Consider the following 10,000-nt stretch of genomic DNA (forward strand, 5'->3'; position numbering starts at 1 on the left):
CCTCATTTCTCTTTGCATCTCTTTTAGTTTACGGTTTGATCATTTTCTCTCCTGCTCCTAATATAATCCAGATCTGACCCTCTCTCTGTGGGTGAGAGACATGGACCACCACGCTGTTGGCAAGAGACGGGACTGACCTAACAACTAGACAGTGCTACACTATATTCAGCTTCACACTACTAGATGTATGTTATAGTTTTACCATAGTCAGTACTACTAGATGTATGTTAGTTTTACCATAGTCAGTACTGCTAGATGTATGTTATAGTTTTACCATAGTCAGTACTGCTAGATGTATGTTATAGTTTTACCATAGTCAGTACTGCTAGATGTATATGTTATAGTTTTACCATAGTCAGTACTGCTAGATGTGTTATAGTTTTACTATAGTCAGTACTGCTAGATGTATATGTTATAGTTTTACCATAGTCAGTACTGCTAGATGTATGTTAGTTTTACCATAGTCAGTACTGCTAGATGTATATGTTATAGTTTTACCAGTCAGTACTGCTAGATGTATATGTTATAGTTTTACCATAGTCAGTACTGCTAGATGTATGTTACTTTTACCATAGTCAGTACTGCTAGATGTATGTAATAGTTTTACCATAGTCAGTACTGCTAGATGTATATGTTATAGTTTTACTATAGTCAGTACTGCTAGATGTATGTTATAGTTTTACCATAGTCAGTACTGCTAGATGTATGTTATACTTTTACCATAGTCAGTACTGCTAGATGTATGTTATAGTTTTACCATAGTCAGTACTGCTAGATGTATATGTTATAGTTTTACCATAGTCAGTACTGCTAGATGTATATGTTATAGTTTTACCATAGTCAGTACTGCTAGATGTATATGTTATAGTTTTACTATAGTCAGTACTGCTAGATGTATGTTATAGTTTTACCATAGTCAGTACTGCTAGATGTATATGTTATAGTTTTACCATAGTCAGTACTGCTAGATGTATGTTAGTTTTACCATAGTCAGTACTGCTAGATGTATGTTATAGTTTTACCATAGTCAGTACTGCTAGATGTATATGTTATAGTTTTACCATAGTCAGTACTGCTAGATGTATGTTATAGTTTTACCATAGTCTGTACTGCTAGATGTATATGTTATAGTTTTACTATAGTCAGTACTGCTAGATGTATGTTATAGTTTTACCATAGTCAGTACTGCTAGATGTATATGTTATAGTTTTACCATAGTCAGTACTGCTAGATGTATGTTATAGTTTTACTATAGTCAGTACTGCTAGATGTATATGTTATAGTTTTACCATAGTCAGTACTGCTAGATGTATGTTATTTTTACCCATAGTCAGTACTGCTAGATGTATGTTATAGTTTTACCATAGTCAGTACTGCTAGATGTATGTTATAGTTTTACCACAGTCAGTACTGCTAGATGTATATGTTATAGTTTTACCATAGTCAGTACTGCTAGATGTATACGTCATAGAGTGCTAGATGGAGAGCAATGCACACACTCAGCAGAGCGGCACCCAGCTGTGTGTCTCACCCTCTCATACACCCTGTGGCATTTAGATCTATTTGATAAGACAGTGTGAGAACCGGAGAATTTCCAATGAGCCTTCTCTCTGGTAGTACCCATGGAGAGAGAATGAAAGAGAGAGACAGAGAATGAAAGAGAGAGAGAGAATGAGAGAGAGATTGAAAGAGAGAGAGAGAATGCTCTGGTGACATTTTAGTAGAAAGTCTGAGGTTTCTGCTTTTTCCCTCTGGTTAAGGATATATTGTTATCGCAGGCAGTAACCCACCCTGCCATAATTATCATCAATAATTTATGCGGGTGAGCAGCGGCTGGTGCTGCGGGGTGGGGTGTGAACGAGCAGGAACTGATCCGCTCGCTATACTACTGCTGCTGCTTCATCTTTATAGCTGTGCTGGGCTGCCAGGCCTCTGCTCACAGCCCAACACGCCTGCCTACGACACTCCGCCTCTGCTCACAGCCCAACACGCCTGCATACGACACTCCGCCTCTGCTCACAGCCCAACACGCCTGCCTACGACACTCCGCCTCTGCTCACAGCCCAACACGCCTGCCTACAACACTTCGCCTCTGCTCACAGCCCAACACGCCTGCCTACGACACTCCGCCTCTGCTCACAGCCCAACACGCCTGCCTACGACACTCCGCCTCTGCTCACAGCCCAACACGCCTGCCTACGACACTCCGCCTCTGCTCACAGCCCAACATGCCTGCCTACGACACTTCGCCTCTGCTCACAGCCCAACACACCTGCCTACGACACTTCGCCTCTGTTCACAGCCCAACACGCCTGCCTACGACACTTCGCCTCTGTTCACAGCCCAACACGTCTGCCTACGACACTCCGCCTCTGCTCACAGCCCAACACACCTGCCACGACACAGCTTTTTTCATTCATTGTTTCTTTAACTCATTTTCTGATTTTCACAAACACACACACACAAACGCACACACACAGTGACTCTCCGGCTTTGAAACCTCTAAAGACTGGTAAATGTCTAATTATATCACACTTGCACTTATCTACAGTCAGCATCTTTTACTTCCGCAGTGTATTAAGACTGCTGTAGACTGTTGGAGACTGCTGTATACTGTTGGAGACTGCTGTAGACTATTAGAGACTGTTATAGACTGTTGGAGACTGATGTATATTGTAGGAGATTACAGTAGACTGTTGGAGACTGTTGTAGACTTTTAGAGATGCAACTCTTTCATACGTGCATTCCTTCAAATCCCAGCTTTCCTTTAGCAAAGGTGTGGTTCACATGTATTGCTATCTGCTCTGACATGTTTTATTGTTTTAGTAGTTTGTAAATGCAGCCTGCTCATGCTTCATAACAGCTGTGAGGTCATGAGGTTCTTCAGCAGTGAGGTCATGAGGTTCTCCTACAGGATCCTCAAGCCGAGCTTCTCCTGCATTGAGGTGTGTTGCTCAGGTTGAGGTTCAGCTCAGGGCTCTGCTGGATGGGCGTCCATAAACCCAGGCACAGAGAGATATGTCCTGTCAGCCTGCTGTGCTGACGGAGGCGTTTTACAATACAAAACACAGATTTTAGCTGCATATGAACAGCTATGGCTGGAGGGAAAGTGTGTGTGTGTGTGTGTGTGTGTGTGTGTGTGTGTGTGTGTGTGTGTGTGTGTGTGTGTGCGCGCGCGTGTGTGTGTGTGTGTGTGTGTGTGTGCGCGTGTGTGTGTGTGTGTGTGTGTGCGTGTGTGTCACAGAGAATAAACATGCAAGCTTGTGTTTTCTGTGCAATACAAGTTGCAGAATTTAGAAATTGCATGAACTGTTTTGTTACTGTATTTATTCATATTCTTCATATAGTGCTGTAAGCACAGTTGCACAGAACAAAATTGTCTCAAATGTTCTGACATCACGCAGGTATTAAGCAATGCTTTTAAAATCTCCCCCTCTCTCTCTCTCTCTCTCTCTCTCTCTCTCTCTCTCTCTCTCTCTCTCTCTCTCTCTCTCTCTCTCTCTCTCTCTCTCTCTCTCTCTTTCTTTCTCTCTCTCTCTCTCATGGATGGCTGTGCTTTCTCTGGCACAGTGAAAGTTCAGGTCAGCATTGATTGAAAATGATACAGACCCCCAGGGGAATGTCTGCACTTTCCAAAATGTAAATCGCACCTCCGAAAAGAAATGTGCACGTGCCTCTGTGTGTGAGAGTGTGTGCGTGCGTGTGTGTGTGTATGTGTGTGTGTGTGTGTGTGTGTGTGTGTGTGTGTGTGTGTGTGTGTGTGTGTGTGTGTGTGTGTGTGTGTGTGTGCTGTCTCCCCTGCTGTTTTCTAAGCTACCACCTTTCTAAGCTACTCACCTTTAAACAGTAGAACAATAATCAATGGAGCGTTATTAATGCTAAAAATCGTTTATGTGCATATCTGCCCTCCCGCAGCTCTCCAACTGGCTTTGTAGTGTGTGTGTGTGTGTGTGTGTGTGTGTGTGTGTGTGTGTGTGTGTGTGTGGTGTGATGTGTGTGTCTGTATGTAATTGGGAGCAGTGGGTGTATGTGTGTGTGTGTGTGTGTGTGTGTGTGTGTTTGTGGTGTAATGTGTGTGTGTGTGTGTGTGTGTGTGTGTGTGTGTGTGTGTGTGTGTGTGTGTGTGTGTGTGTGCATGTCTGCAGGTGTGTGTGTGTGTGTGTGTGTGTGTGTGTGTGTGTGTGTGTGTGTGTGTGTGTGTGTGTGGCGTGTGTGTGTGTAGTTTAGCTTGATCTCCGCTCTCTATTATATTCTTCAGTAGGGTGGCCAGTACTCTCTCTCACACACGCACCAACATGCACACACATAGACACACATCACACACACACACACACACACACACACACACACACACACACACACACACAGTACAGAGCCCACTGGCCCATTTCACATTGATTCAACCTTTCAAAAAACAATCTGGATGTGTTTGATGGGCGATGAATTCAGTGAGAGGTAATGTGATCATCACATATAGATCCGGCCACCTCCAGAAGGGTCTGATTATATTGATAAAACATCTTGATGGTGGACCATTAATACCTTCAGTGCCCAGTTAGTATCTAACATGGGAGGTGACCAAACTGATATATTATTTATTACAGGTGGGTTTGTCTTATTCTACCTGTTACCAGGGCCACGCTGTCATTCTAATGGACCCAGAATTCCGTTTGTTAGAAAGATGAATGTGTGCTACAACCATCCTATTGTAGGCAAATATTACACTAGACAAACTCTAGACATACGCTACACAAATACTAAACAAACACTAGACAAATACTAGACAAACACTAGACAAAAACTAGACAAAAACTAGACAAATACTAGATAAACTAGACATATAGACAAATACTAGACAAGCACTAAACAAATACTAGACATAAACGAGACAGATACTAGACAAACACTAGACAAACACTAGATAAACTAGACATATAATAGACAAATACTAGACAAACACTAGATATATGCTAGATAAACACTAAACAAATACTAGACAAAAACTAGACAGATACTATATAAACACTAGACAAACTCTAGACAAACACTAGACAAACACTAGACAAATACTAGATAAACTAGACATATAATAGATAAATACTAGACAAACACTAGACATTTACTAGACAAACACTAGACATATACTAGATAAACACTAAACAAATACTAGACAAAAACTAGACAGATACTGTACAAACACTAGACAAACTCTAGACAAACACTAGACAAACACTAGACAAATACTAGACAAATACTTCGCTTTACTTCACTTAGTTTTTCATATTAGTTTTCCTCAGGATCAGTAAGATCTATCTATCTATCTATCTATGTATCTATCTATCTATCTATCTATCTATCTATCTATCTATCTATCCCAACTAAATTATTATGTGCACTTCACTACTATATGTACTATCCAACATTGCTACTCTTGTAGTATACAAGCCAAGAACTAAATCAAAAGTGCAGGATGGGATTCGTTATCAACTATACCTGATAATAGCACATTTAATTTCAATGCAAATCTAACAAGACTTACCATGTAGAAGTTTCAAAACTCCTCAGGCCTAGATGGACATGATCGTGTCTGCTTTAAAACAGCAGTATTGGGGGAATTCTGTTACGTTTCTGGGGAGTGTATCTGCTCTGGTCCCTATAGTTACACATCTCTATTATTCCACTGATGAGGGATGTTCAGATTTCAGATGTCAGAGAGAGAGAGAGGGAGAAATAGGGAGAGAGAGATGGAGAGAATGCGTGGAGAGGGGAGAAAAGGAGAGATCTGCTCATAACAATGGCCAACCATAAATCATATTAATTATAGAAGCCTCTTGGTATTGAGAACTCATGGAGGGAAAATGAAATGATTATGCTCATCGCTGAGGAGAGTTAATGAAAATACTAATTACCTGATGATGAACTGTGGGGAGAGAGAGAGAGAGAGAGAGAGAGAGAGAGAACATTTGTATTTAATTGAGCTGTGCTCTGATAAAAGCAGTCACACTGAGTCACACTGTTTGACTGGTTAATTGAGCAGTAAATCTCGAGTTGTGATGGAGGCGACCAGGAGCTTCACTGACGTGTGTCATGCACCCTGTCATCACTCTGTAAGGCATCGTGATCCTTGTGTGGCTTTTCAACAACACTTCAGTTTAACATATTTCAGTTCAAATATAATTATTTTGATGTATAATAAATTTAAAAGTGTACTTATTTAGAAGTATAATATACTTTTTAGAATATAATTATTTTGAAGTATAATCATTTAGAAATGTAATTATTTAGAATTAAATATTTTTTTAGAAGTATAAAAACACCAGTATAATAATTTAATATTTAATCTTTCAGACTTTCAGGTACAGCAGGACTCACACACACACACACACACACACACACACACACACACACACACACACACAATTATATTCACACACTCCACTCCATGAAACACACTATATGTCTTGGTGTGATTTTCAGTTAATATTAGAGTTTGTCCACATTGATTTCTTCTCTGAGTTTTCACTGAATTATTCAATCTCTGTCTAATTAATTCTCTCTCTCTCTCTCTCTCTCTCTCTCTCTCTCTCTCTCTCTCTCTCTCTCTCTCTCTCTCTCCAGTTCAAATTGAGATTGTTTTATTGGCATGAATTGTAATTAACAACCAAGCAGAATTATTAACATTAAGAGTCATTTTAAAAGAGTTGTCAATAAAGACACCATTATAAAAATAAATAATTAATTGGAATTTTATATATATATATATATATATATATATATATATATATATATATATATATATATATATATATATATATATATTCCCCTTATTGTACCCTGATTCTCTTATTTTATTATCACCAATTTTTGTATATGTTGTTGTATATGAAATGTCAGGTTTATGTTCTGCTCCATCCATCACTGTAACCCACATTAAGAAGCACCAGTATAATATTCATTCAGGTAAAGGCCACACACACTTCACCTCCAGAGAGTGTCAGAACCTCTGTGACAGATCTGGGCTAAATATACATGTGTCTACAATCAGTGGAAAAATCAATACACATGGCATTCATGAGAGTCATGAGTTTTCTCTCAAGAAAGAACAAAGTTGCTTGTTTAAACTGTGCCAGAGAGCACTTGGACAAACCAGAGACTTTCTGTAAGTCCATTCTCTGGACATATTAATCCAAAATTGAAGTATTTGGCCACGACCTCTGCATATAAAGAGAAGAACATCCTCCCAACAGTGAAGCATGGTGCTGGAGATGTGAAGGTCTGGGTCTGTTTTCTGCCTCCGGACCTGGACGACTCCATGTTATCCAGGAAACATCAATCAGTCAGGCAGTTGAAGCTGAGATGGAAATGGATTATACATACAAGACAATGACCCAAAGCATTCCAGCAAAACTGTGTGTGTGTGTGTGTGTGTGTGTGTGTGTGTGTGTGTGTGTGTGTGTGTGTGTGTGTGTGTGTGTGTGTGTGTGTGTGTGTGTGTATACACACACCCATTTCTATGGGATTGAGGTCTGGACTCTAGATATAGTAGCTCCACTAAAATATAAAAAAACTAGATCCAAAAAGCTCGCCGCCCCATGGTACACCGACCAAACTAGAAACTTAAAACAAATAGCACGTAAATTAGAGCGGAAATGGCGATCTACTAAATTGGAAGTATTCCACTGTGCCTGGAAGGATAGCATTATTGACTACAAACGGGCACTCACTAAAACACGCTCAGCATACTTAGCCTCACTGATAGAGAAAAATAAAAACAATCCTAGATTTCTTTTTAATACTATTTCTAAACTTACAAAAAATCAAGCAGGCACAGAACCTCAGATTCCAATAAACCTCACTAGTAATGTATTTATAGATTTCTTTGATAATAAAATAGAGAATATTAGACAAAATATAAAACCCTTTATTAGCAATACAACTGGTATGTCATCTGGTTTGGTTGATATTGATTTAAATTACATACCGGGAGAAAAACTTGATGCTTTTCATCCACTCCCAAAATCAGAATTAGAGAAAATAATTTCTTCCTTAAATTGTACTACCTGCACATTAGACTCAGTTCCCTCAAAGTTATTAAAAGAGGTATTACCAGCTGTAACTGAACCTCTTCTAACTATAGTTAACTCATCCATTACAATAGGTCACATGCCCAAATCATGTAAATTAGCAATTATCAAACCTCTGATCAAGAAACCAAATCTTGATCCGACTGTGCTATCTAATTATAGACCCATTTCAAACACATCATTTATATCTAAGATCATAGAAAAAGCTGTTGCCCAGCAATTATGCCTATATCTGCATAGGAATAACACATTTGAAAAGTTCCAATCTGGTTTTAGGCCCCATCACAGTACTGAAACAGCATTAGTTAAAGTAACAAATGATCTCCTCCTTGCATCAGATCAAGGCTATGTATCACTGTTAGTGCTTCTTGATCTTAGTGCAGCTTTCGACACAATTGATCATAGGATCTTGCTAGAAAGGTTAGAACGCTGGGTTGGAGTCTCAGGCACAGCCCTTTCATGGTTTCAGTCTTACTTAACAAATCGCTATCAGTTTGTAGAGCTCAATAATATTTCATCCAAACGTACAATGGTTAAATATGGGGTCCCGCAAGGCTCCATCTTAGGACCACTATTATTTACATTATATATGCTACCATTGGGCACAGTTATAAACAAACATGGTGTCAATTTTCACTGCTATGCGGATGACACTCAACTTTACATATCAGCCAAACCCGATGACAAACTCAGTTTAGGAAAAATTGAGGCCTGTGTAAGAGATATTAAATGCTGGATGTCTCTAAACTTCCTACAATTAAATGAGGACAAAACAGAAGTTCTCCTTGTGGGCCCTAAGGCCGCAAGACAGAAAATTCCAAACTTAATGCTTAATCTTGCAGACTATCCCATTACACCTGGCACAGTAGCCAAAAACCTAGGCGTCATACTCGACTCCGACCTATCATTTGATAAATATATAGATCATACTACTAGGATAGCTTTTCTACATCTCCGCAACATTGCCAAATTAAGAAATGCATTATCACAGGATGATGCAGAAAAATTGGTGCACGCCTTTGTTAGCTCTAGACTAGACTACTGCAATTCACTACTGTCAGGATGTTCAAATAGGAATCTAAATAAACTTCAAGTAGTTCAAAATGCCGCAGCTAGAGTTCTGACCAGAACTAGAAAATTTCAGCATATTAGACCAGTCCTATCAGCCCTGCATTGGCTCCCAGTTAAATTTCGTATTGATTTTAAAATTCTATTATTAGCATATAAAGCACTACACGGGCTTGCTCCTGAATACCTCCAGGAACTTATTTCCTATTATGAACCCCCACGTCAACTAAGATCACAGGGTGCTGGTCTGTTATTAGTTCCACAAATTAACAAGGTAACAGCAGGGGGAAGAGCCTTTTCTTATAAGGCCCCCCAGCTTTGGAATAATCTTCCTAAATGTGTCCGGGACTCTGACACAGTCACAATCTTTAAATCTAGGTTGAAAACCCACTTATTTAGTCTAGCGTTTGATAATTAATATCCCCCTTAGATAAAGGTACAGATCCAGGGGTTCATAGACGAAGGGTTTTATGGTAGACTGGGGTGCTGGTGCTGTCATCCTGTCACTGCTCGTGGTCACTCAAGTTTGTTGACAGTGCAGTGGACGGATGCCATTGTCTCAGAATGCCCCCAAGCCTATGTTACCTTCTGGTTCTGCCTTTTTTTAGCTAGGCTGTAATAATTTAACTTAGTGCCGGAGTTGCTGCCACACTCCAGAAATGTTTATAATTTTACCTGTCCTGTATATGTCCTCATACAGAGCTAATTTTCCCTGTTTCATTTCTCCACATGGCTGCCCGCCTGCTTGAGGAATAATGAGATGAGGAGAGACAAGCGATCCATCCTGGCCGGCCACCTCCTGCCTAACCGGATGCCTACACCATGATGGACATTATTACATATTTTTC

At 39.8% G+C, this 10,000-nt stretch overlaps 1 long non-coding RNA gene across 1 annotated transcript in view; it reads right to left on the minus strand.

Annotated features, from left to right (window-relative positions):
- Nucleotides 1-6,858: 6,858 nt before the first annotated feature.
- Nucleotides 6,859-10,000, minus strand: part of LOC143521810 (uncharacterized) — an 11,039-nt gene continuing 7,897 nt past the window's right edge. The window contains exon 3 of the long non-coding RNA XR_013132849.1: nt 6,859-7,351. This is a non-coding gene — a long non-coding RNA (uncharacterized LOC143521810). The remainder of the gene's footprint in view (nt 7,352-10,000) is intronic.

Source organism: Brachyhypopomus gauderio, chromosome 8 (genome assembly GCF_052324685.1).
Source record: "Brachyhypopomus gauderio isolate BG-103 chromosome 8, BGAUD_0.2, whole genome shotgun sequence".
In the NCBI taxonomy this organism is placed as follows: Eukaryota; Metazoa; Chordata; class Actinopteri; order Gymnotiformes; family Hypopomidae; genus Brachyhypopomus; species Brachyhypopomus gauderio.